Here is an 11,005-nt window from a genome sequence, read left to right on the forward strand (position 1 = left end):
CCGAAGCACGCTCCAGACTCTGAGCTGTCAGCACGGAGTCTGACAGGGGGCTTGAACTCATGAGCTGTGACATCATGACCTGAGCCGAAGTCAGATGCTTAATCCACTGAGCCACTCAGGCACCCCTCAGCCCAGTTTTCTAACTCGAGTCCTTTTTTTCCCCTTTGGAATTTTGATGCAAATCATCCACAAGTCTTTTCTCTACCTTGATGTTGGCTAACTTGGCAAAGGGACTTTCTAGGTCTTTCCTCAAGCTGCTGGTAAGTATATTGGACAGTAAAGGGATTGGGTGACAGTGATGTGACACATTATAAGAGGTCCTTACCTGCCTCCAATTCATTTAACCTTCAATTCATTCAATTTGTTATGCTGCGTATGCATTGTGCTAAATGCCTTGGGACATAGCAGCGGACAAGCAAAAATTCCATCTTTACGAAGCTTACATTTTAGTGGATGTCATTTTGGCTAGTAAGTCTTGCCACCATGACATATATGCCTTTGTATTTATTTAATTCAGCTCACGCTTAGTCATAATAATAATTTGTTGAGTGTTGAAACTTGTTTCTGGTCTTCAGGCACATAATAGGTGGCAGCTGATACAGAACAGATAAGCTCAAGTGTTCAACCACTAGATTGGCAAAAAGCTTATTATTATACTCTTGGAAGTTCCCTCTCCTTTCTGGGTCACTCATGAGCCCTTTGAAAGGTTTGCCGTCTAAAAGGAAATTTCTCCAAACTTCCATTTTCAGGTACGGAAAATCTTCCGTTGATCAGCCCTTTGTAGTGGCTGTTTCTTGCCACTTGGGGGCGCTGCTGAACAGATTGTCCTGGTCTCAACCCGTTACCCTCCCCCCAATTCCCTTTCTAATTGACCGCCTGATACCTGCTCCACCAGTACAAGCTTGTACTCTTCAAAGGAAGGCGATTTCGCTTTCTCTGGGCCTCAGTCTGGAGTTTTCTCAGTTCTTGGTCATTCTCCTCCGGGGGGTGGTGTTCCATAGGTGGCTCAGGGGACCTCCCCCTAAGACCTGTAACCCTGCTTTTCTTTACTTTGGAGAATATTGTGCGTAGGTAGGTGGAGAGATTGAGACTAGGGTTGAGATGTTTTTCCTTTGCAATCCTCAAAAATCTAAAAAATGTATTCCATTCCCTTTTTGAGATCATGTGAATTGGTCAAAGCCTTCCCAATTCTTTTTCATGTGAAGTGAAAAGAATTGGATTTTTTCCTAAGGAAGGACTAGGTGATGAGGTGCCACCATAGGGGGTGCTGCTGACCACTGATTGCTCTCCATACATTCAGCATCGGGTCCTGGGGTTTGTAGCAGTAGCACAAAGGAGGATGGGCAAGATACGGTGGTGGGGAAGAAATTTCTTTTTCCTTTTTCTTTTAAGGTTTATTTATTTTTGAGAGAAGGAGAGCACGAGAAGGGGAGAGACAAAAAGAGAGGGGGGCATAGAGGGTCTTAAGCCGGATCTGCTCTGACAGCAGCAAGCTCTATGTGGGGCTCAAACTCATGAACTGTAAGATCATGACCTGACCGGACTGAGCCACCCAGAAGCCCCAGAAATTTCAAAACTTAGTGTATGGGTTGCCATTTCTTAGAGGCCACTGTGCATCTTTAAATATCAGGGGGATGCATCATATAATTTGATCCCCAGAATAGCCCTGTAAGGTAGCATCATTTTAGCCATTTCACAGATGGGGAGGCAGGTTTGGAGAAGCACAGTGAGGAGTTTGGATGTTGGGTCAGTGGGGCCCTGAAGTCTGATTTGGTCCATCACACTATTCTCTGGGTGGCTCACAGGCTCCTGCTCTCTGTATTGACCTGGACCTCCCTGCACCATCGTTTAAGCATAGAGGGATTGCAGGGGGCCTGGAGGCCCAATAGGTTTCCTGTGGACCAACAGCTTCAGAGAGGGATTTCCCTTTACAAAGAACTGCTGATTTGATCCCTGAAGCAGTACATTTCATTAATCCAATTACATAAAAGGACAGAAGGACCTTCATGTGCTGGAGCTAAAAGAGACATTCATGATCATGTAGCTTAGCTTAGTTTACAGAGTTGAAAACTGAGATTTAGAGAGCTTAAATGACAGCCAGGCAGTGAAGGAACTGGGGAAGTAACTGGTTTTTCTCCTTCCCAGCGCAGAGCTTATTTTAAGCTGGTGTTGATGACTTTAGCTTAGAGGTCTTTGTTATTCTTAGAATAATGAAAATTATTGATGTGTTAAAATACATAGGAGTTTCAGTTCTTGCCAAGACAGAGTAACAGGCTTATTTTTCTACCATTAACAGCTATAAAATTGGGCAAAATATATGAACAACTAATCTCAGGCATCCCAGGGCTACAGTTCCTGAGGGAGAGAAACATACAAGGTGAAGTCCACTCCCATGCTGGCTTTTTGCCTTAGGCATTTTCCAAACGGTAGGGAAGTGGAAGCAGCAGTCTGGTTGGGGAAAGGACACAAAGATAGAAAGTCAGAGTTACCAAGGCTGCTGGAACTTGCAGGTTTGGGTACCAGAGAGGAGGAAGCTGAAGAGAAATTGCCACAGAAGTCTGCCTAAGGGTTTCCTTCAGATTCTTTGCCAGACCTTTAGCTGTGTATGTACTGAATGGGACTCTGCAAAGTCAGCTGAGAACAGCTTCTAGGGGACTGAGAGGTGAACAGTGACTTGAGAAGTTGCCATGTGAGAGAGCTGTTGGAGTTCTGATCCAGCCAAGGTGGAGCCGGATGCTTATCTGAGACCCTGGAAGGGTCCACCTCAGGAGGAAGGACTATGTCCTAGGAATAAGGGGCATTCCATAGCATTGAGAACAAAGATGAAACATATCTGCCTTAATAAAGCCAAAACCCAAGACTCAATAAGATCAAGATGACCTGTTAGTAATTCAACTGCTTGTTAGGACAAAATGTCACACTCCTTAGAGGAATACAACAAAATCCAGAGTCTCTGCAATATGTCATTCAAAATGTTTGCATGTCTAGACATGTGAAGAATAAAGTTCAATATGTAGACCTTCCTTATAATTTGAAACTCCAAATAATCTCCCAGTTGGCTCTTTTTTTTTTTGGAGTGTTTTAGTCTGGCTTAAATGATTAATGGAACAAAGAATGTCTGGGCTTTGACAATAAAACTGGATTGCTTTCTTTTTCAAATTGAGATATAATTGACATACAACATTATGTTAATTTCATGTGTACAACATAATGATTTGATATATGTGTATATTGTTAAATGATCACCACAATAAGTTACAATTTTTTTCTCGTGATGAGAACTCTTAAGATCTATTCTCTTAACTTTCAAATATGCAGTGTGGTAGTATTAACCATAGTCACCATGCTGCATGTTAACTCCCAGGACCTATTTATTTTATAACTGAAAGTTTGTACCTTTTGACCCCTTCACACATTTCTCCCACCTCCCAGGATTGGATTTCTGATCTAAAGTCATGAATTGTTTTCAAATTGCTCTTAATGTCTTGGTTTATGTCTGTTCTGCCTATTTATGGAGAAATGTGCCTTTATAGATAGACTGGCCTCCCTAACTAGATCTCAGCGTTTTGTAGTTTGGTTTAGGGATGCCATTTTGAAACATATCTAAGTTCCAACTCTTTTTAAAAAAATATTAATTATCATGTTGGTCTTGGTTGTTGTTCCATAAGGGATTTGGGGGGATTGAGATGAGGTAGTGGTGCAGTGCAGGACAGAAAATTTTATGTATTTGGAAGAATATCCTAGATTTCATGGAGCATCAGGATGACTGATAATAAAATAAGGAGGAACTGTAAAATCTGAGCAAAAATTGTAAAACCTTTGTAAGAATTATTTTTTAGCTCTTTGGTTCATGACAGAACTTATAAGCATTTTTCTTAGACAACTTCAACTTGTGTTCTGTGTCCAACTAATTCAATTTTTACCTATAGAAACTGATTTTTAAAATTTTGATTGTGTGAGAAACCTGAGGAAGCATGAAGAAAAAAATTTGCAGTTTCTGTTTTTAGATATAATTAGTTGATCAGTTAGCATTTTTAGTAAAAACAGACCTTAATATAGATTTTTACTTTCCCTAAAAAAATAAAGTTGCTTTCTAATCAGGAAGGAAGCAGAAGGTTTCTGTTGGAGACCTTTTCATTCTGGTTGCTATTGAACTCGGGAGATTTACTGTTCTTGGAATAAGTACATTTATTCAATAGGGAATAAAATCAACATTATTAATTATTTTAAGACGGAAAACATCTTGAATCATGAAACCTTTAATTCATGGGTCTTAATCTTTCTCTTTGTTTCTAATGGCTGATAACTCATCCTGCAGAATTATGCCTCTGTGCCCTTGGAATGCTCTGTAATTAATTAATAATTTATGCTGGGGGAAGTGATACATGGTACAGGGACGGGCGTTCATCCCTTGCTGGGATTGCTTTGGCTGCTTCACTCATCAGAGAGGTTTTCCCAGTGGAAAGACTCTGCAGAGTATGGCCCAGAGGCTGAAGGGCAAAGGCTCACAGTGGGGACACATTTGGGCAGCCTTTTCCACTCACAGCTGTGGGTGTGACAAGGTCTCTTACAAATCTATCAGATGGTGTTTCGCAGACTCTGACTATCCCTTGGACTGTGTGGACTCCAAAACATTTTATAACTTTAATTTTTGAGAAAAGGCCTTTATTTGGGCATGGGGAAATTAGCATGCAGTTGAGAAATAGATTTTAAATGTGTGAGCAGGACTGATTAGCTTTTCTTTTCTTTTGATTCTTGGGCCACTTCCATTTTAGTTTCAGTAAATGAGGAATCTTTTAATGAGTTATGTGATATTTGCTGAAGGTTGTGATTTTGGCAACTGCTAAATAGAAAAAAAAATGTTCTCCCCACCCCCTGCCTTCCCCTACTCATCCTCTTATTATTTGGATGGGGTTCTCAAATTGTTTGCCAAAGCCAGTGACACAACTGCCTTCTTCAGATGGGCACCTGACAAACTGGCCCAGATTTCCATAGCCACCAGCCAGCTTTGTGTTGAGTCTTCTCCACAGAAACACCAGCCTCTCAGGAGGAAAGACGCTGCTCTAGAAGGGAGTGCGTGAAGCTGTAGGTGAGCCAGAAGATCACTTAGCCTAAATCTCACATATGGAGGCTAGTCTTTTTTTAAATATGAAAGTGGTTTTCGGGCACCTAGGTGGCTCAGTCAGTTGGGGGTCTGACCTCGGCTCAGGTCATGATCTCACGGCTCATGGGTTTGAGCCCCGTGTCAGGCTCTGTGCTGACAGTTTGGAGCCTGGAGCCTGTTTCAGATTCTGTGTTTCTGTCTCTCTGCCCCTCCCTCCCTCACACTCTGTCTAGCTCTCGGGAAAAAAAATACCCATTAAAAAATTAAATATGAAAGTGTTTTCATAGCTTTATTTAAAATGACAAGTTTTCATTTTTGATTAAAAATTAAATTAAATTTAAATGAAAATTCTAGGCAATATAACAAATAATAAAAAAGAAAATAAAAACCTAACCTCAAACACCACACCCCCATATCCCACCATCTGTGTGTGGGGGTCATCAAGCTTTCTGTAAATGTCTAGACATTCTGTAAATGTCCAGAGTAGTAAATATCTTTGTCTTTGGTCTCTTTCACTATAATTGAACTTTGCTGTTGTAGCAGGAAAGCAGCCATAGACAATATGCAAACGAACAGGTGTGACTGTGTTTCAATAACACTTTATTTAGGGCCAGATTTGGCCTGCAGACTGAGGTTTGCTAACCGTTGATGGAGAGTAACCCTCATTTATATTAGGTGCAAATCACTTCCTAAATCTTTTTTTTTTCTTTCCTTCTCACTTGTGTCTTTGGGAATATATCCATAAAGGAAAAAAGAGAAAGCTAATTTTATACAAATGAAAGCATCTTTATAAAAATGAAAGCTATATTTAAAAATACAGTAAATTTAATTTTACATGCATTTAACAGAAGGGATGAACTGAAATAAGATTGTAGGAGCTACTGAACTTCAGACACACATTTCTTCACCATGGGTGATAATAGTTCCTGAATTAGTTCCTCTGAAATTAGGAGGGAAAAAGATGATGAAAAGATTGGGCATCTTTTTGCTTTTTAAAGTCCAGTTTTCAATTTTGGATGGAGTAGTTGACTTCCTACTCTGACAGATAAGGAAATATGTGTTCTTCCACTTCTACTTGAATTCCCTTTGCTCATTTGATTGATTTTAAATTGTCAAGGCTGATGATTTACATTCTATGCCACCACCATAATTACCTGTGAGTCCTTTGGTCTTAGATGTTCAGTAGATGGGCTAATGCCTACCACCATTTTTTTTTTTTTTTAAATCAAAGCTTCTCCATTTCTGTGTTTTTTTTTTTCTTTCTTTCCAGTTTTGATTCACTTCTTATTGAGTTGGTAATTTTTGATTGAGTTGGTAATTTTTTTTCAAGAAGGACTTACAGGACTTTTAGTCTCTGATTTTCCTCTTAGCTTCATACTCAAAGGACAAATTGTGTACACGTACAGTTCATGGGTCACATTTTCTACCAAGTATTGTGAAATTTTTATTTTTATTTTAATTTTTTTTTGCTATAATTTTCAAGTCACAGCTTCTTTATGCATCTTTTGGCTGGTTGGATTTTGTGGTCAAGAATCCCATTTTCTCTGTGATGTAGAGATGTTACATTTCTCCTGTTCTTTCCTGTTGGAAAGCGTCCATCTTGTATTCATGCTGGAGGGCTTACTTGGCTGTGTCTGTCACACTTGGGGTGCTCTCTCTTTGCCTGGGAACCTTGTAAGCATTGCTCCTTTTCCCTTCAGACATTGGATATTGCTCTTGGGAAACCCAAACACAGCTTGATTTTTATCCATTTTATTTGTTTTATCCCCTTTTACCCCCCACCCCCATGCCTGAAGGAACCTTTCTTTACTGTTTGAATTAATATCTTCTTGAGAACATGTCACAGTATTAATCTTTTGTATCAATTTTGTGCCCTTTTTGTGCTTTAGGTTTAGTCCTTCCTTTATGTTATGGAAGTTTTCTTCTATTTTGTTTTCTACTATCTTTTTTGTCTCATTTTTTGAGCTCTTTATATTAAGGACATATATCACTATCTTTGTTCCTGCATATCCTCTCAATTGCTTTTATACCTTTGCTTTCACTTGCTATTGAAAGAAACCAGAATATGTCACCCCAAATATGCCTTTTTGACATAAAATTATTTTGAGCTGAAGGCAATTAAGAAGCATTGAATGAAGAAAAAGCTCCTTTTCTACTTAAAAGCAGGAAATCAATTTTCTTTTGACTGGAGACTGACTCTTATCAGCCCACAGAAGGCACCAGAGGAAACTGCAAATAAACCTTTCTAAACTAATCTTTCTCTTCCAGTTAAGGAAATAAGGACCACCTAACTCTAGTTGGACTGCCCTTAGCCCAAACCTCTTTATCTGGTCAGTTCTTCCCAAATGTATCATTTCCTTGTCTAACAGGTGTAAAAGCTTCCTGCTCTGGTCACTTCTTTGTGTCTTCATTCTCTTGTGAAGTCTCCCATGTACCTGTAACAATTCAATAAAACACATATACTTTTCTCCTGTTAATCAATCTTTGTTGGTTTAATTTTCAACGCCAGCCAAAGACCCTAAGAAGGCTGAGGAAAACTTTTTCCTTCCCTGCACTGATTAACTCAGGCTTTGTTCTATGTCAGTAATTTATTTTTGGCTGTTCTCTTCTCCTCACGATTTTTACTTATTATTTCTATAATGATGTTGTTTTGATCCCTATTTGGTTTCCTTAGTTTCACAATCTCCTTCTCATTTTGCTTCATTACTTTTTCATTTTGACTTTGGATTATTGTTTTGTTAAATTCATGTTTTTCTTAAGGGTTTTTTCTTTCTTTCTTTCTTTCTTTCTTTTTTTTTTTTTTTGTAGCAAGAAGCACTCAGGGAATTTGTCCTCTCTTCCTTGGATTGTATTTACTTTCCTTTTTTCTGACTGTGTCCTTTATCTGCTGCTCCCTATCCCTTTCTTCCATCCTCCTTCCATTCTATCTCTCCCACTCTTTTTACTTTTTTTCTTGTGTTTTACTGTTTCCTTAGCTGCCATGCCATTTCTTTTTATCTTGATCCAGCTTGGCATGAGTGACTCTGCCCACTTTTTAGTCAATATAATATAGTGCACATGAATTTTCTCAGAGTCTCTAAGACCTGTTTGTCTTTCTGAGTTGCAGCCTGAAGGCTGAGTATTGTATTCTGTGCACTCTTGTTACTTTTATAAAACCAGAACACGTGCAGTTGGAGGTGTGTGGCGGGGGCAGTGGAGGAATGTTCTGCTGGGGTTATGGGAAGCCTTTCTTGGAGCCCTTGGCTTATCCTCTACCTCAGTGTGTTCTACTCTCAAAGAGCATGGAAGCCCAGGCTTTAGAGATCCCCTAATTTAGCCCTCATGGTTTTGTTTTTGTCTCCTGTGAGATCTTGACCTCTTGTAGGGAGAGAAAAATTCTTTTCCTCTTGAGGATTTCCTCTCTGCACTTTCCTGGGCTGCACTCAATGTGCATCCCTTCACATTCGTGGGTAATGTGCACATTTGAGCATTTTGTCTACTCATCTTCCCTTAGTATTGCTTCTAAGAGGTGGTGTTTAAGTTAGGAGCCTATAATAGGTTTTTTTCCTGTGCAAAAAAACTGGAAGATCTCAGTGGCTTACAGCAAATATTTATCTTCATGCTCAGGTATCTGCAAGTAAGCCACAGTTTGTCTGATCTGGGCTGGGCTTGGCTGGGCCAGGCTGGACTCTAGGCTTGCAGTTGGTTTCAGGGATGCTTCATATCCTCACTTTGGAGATGGAAGGGACTTGCTACCTAGTGGGATCCTAACAGCATAAAAAGCCAAGTCGCATTACACAAACAAAGACTCTATTCGCATCGTGACTGCTGAGTAGTCTATAGACCCAGAAAAGGCACATGGCCAAATCTAACTCTAGTGGGGGTCAGCAACATCACATGACAAAGGGCAAAGATATAAAGACTATAAATGGGAGGAAGTAAAGAATTGTAAATCTTTTTCCAATCTATCCTGGAGACTTCCTAAGTCTGTTAAGAATCTTCTTTCTTTCATTTCACTTTTGAAATTTAAGGCAACATTACATCACTTATCCTTGACTATATTTGGGTAAAATATTTTTTTAATTAAAAAAAATTCTATTCTATTTAAGAATTAGAGACAAAATCTTTGATCTTCACCTCAGTCTGATGTCTTTATTCAGAAATCCCCTTACAGTCTCTGTGGGGGTTTTCTAAGCTTCTTTAGAAAGTAAACTGTTTTTTAATTACAATAATTTCCTTAGTACAAACCAAGCTCTCTTCTGCTTTAACTGGGACTCTAGTTATATGCATCTCTCTGGGGATGCTTGACCCAAAATAAATCATTTTGGATTTGGCTTTTCACATTTCCTCTAGACATCTTCTCTGTTTGGCCACAGTCTTTATATTTTAAAACAAACACTAGGCATCTGCAGGGTGTAAATCAATTAGATTGCATTAAAAGGAGAAATTGGGTGAAAGTATTGGCTGTCAGAATTTTTTATTTCATAATGAGTCACTAAAAAAGGTGTTTAGAAGTTCTGAATGCAGAGTAGACTTGCCAGCCAGTGGGTTCTACTGGTGATAAGGCCCCCAACTGGACTTTTCCATGGAGGGATCCTCAGGATCTTGGGTTGATGTTGAAGAGTCTGGTATAAGGAAAACATATGGTATGTGAATATTTAATTTGTAGTATATCTCAGAAGATATGGCATGTCCACTGATAGTCTGGAGAATCTGGTTCAAAATCTTTACAGAATAACACTCTAGTGTCCTGCCAGAGTTGGGGATGGTGGTATTTTGGTGGGAATGGATGGAGGAACGGTCTAGGCTCTAGAAGCTCTATATTCAGACTTAACTCATCTCTGTGTTTTCAGGTTGGTGATAGCTGGTCTCAGATCCAAACTCTCCTAGGCATGCATTTCTTTTTTTAATTTTTTTAGTGTTTATTTTTGAGAGAAAGAGAGAACACGAGTGGGGAGGGGCAGAGAGAGAGGGAGACACAGAATCCAAACCAGGCTGTCAGCCTAGAGACTGATGGGGGCTCAAACCCATGAACTGTGAGATCATGACCTGAGCCAAAGTCAGATGCTTAACCAACTGAGCCACCCAGGCACCCCTCTCAGGCATGCATTTCTAAGTCATGAATTTCTACTGCTCTTTGGCTTGACTTTCTAGGCATTTGGTCTTCATTCTTGGCAGCTGCATTAACTCCACATCTATTTCCCAATTTTCCAAAATGTTCTCATATCTCTAGTGCTGTCTATTCTGTGACTTTATAGTTTCAAAAAAGATTCCTTAACTTTCTCACATTTCAGAAGAGAGTATAGATAAGTGCATTTATTCAGGCCGCTATATTTAATCAGTCCATTCCCCTTATTTTTGGGGTCTCTTGATCACATCATAACCATAACCTCACAATCTGGTAGAAATCTTCTTTTCTCTCCTTATTTGTAGAAACTTTGATTAAGCATCAACTGTGTGGGGCACCTGGGTGACTCAGTTGGTTAAGCATTCGACTCCAGCTTAGTTCATGCTCTTGCAGTTTGTGAGTTCAAGCCCTGCTTTGTGCTGACAGTTCAGAGGTTGGAGCCTGCTTCAGATCCTGTGTCTCCCTCTCTCTCTGTCCCTCTCCCACTAGTGCTCTGTCTCTCTGTCTCTCTCTCTCAAAAGTAAAATAAACATTTAAAAAATTAAAATAACACATCAACTGTGTGCTAGTTAATGTGTTGGACATTGAAGCATTGATGTCACACAGATAAAAAGACACACAGCTTCTATTTTTGAGGCTAGTTTTCCATTTAATGGGGAGACTGTCCAGTGGATAAGCATTTCTTAGACGATTGGATAATGGAATTAATTGAGGAAAGTACATGAGAGCAGAGCAGAAGGATCTGCATCTCTGGAAGAGTCAAGAAGTCTTCCTGGAGGAGGTAGCATTGGGTA

The sequence above is a fragment of the Lynx rufus genome, unplaced genomic scaffold (assembly GCF_022079265.1).
Source record: "Lynx rufus isolate CCGP_SWC_20201006 ecotype Redwood Valley unplaced genomic scaffold, mLynRuf1.p SCAF_10, whole genome shotgun sequence".
NCBI classification, from domain to species: domain Eukaryota; kingdom Metazoa; phylum Chordata; class Mammalia; order Carnivora; family Felidae; genus Lynx; species Lynx rufus.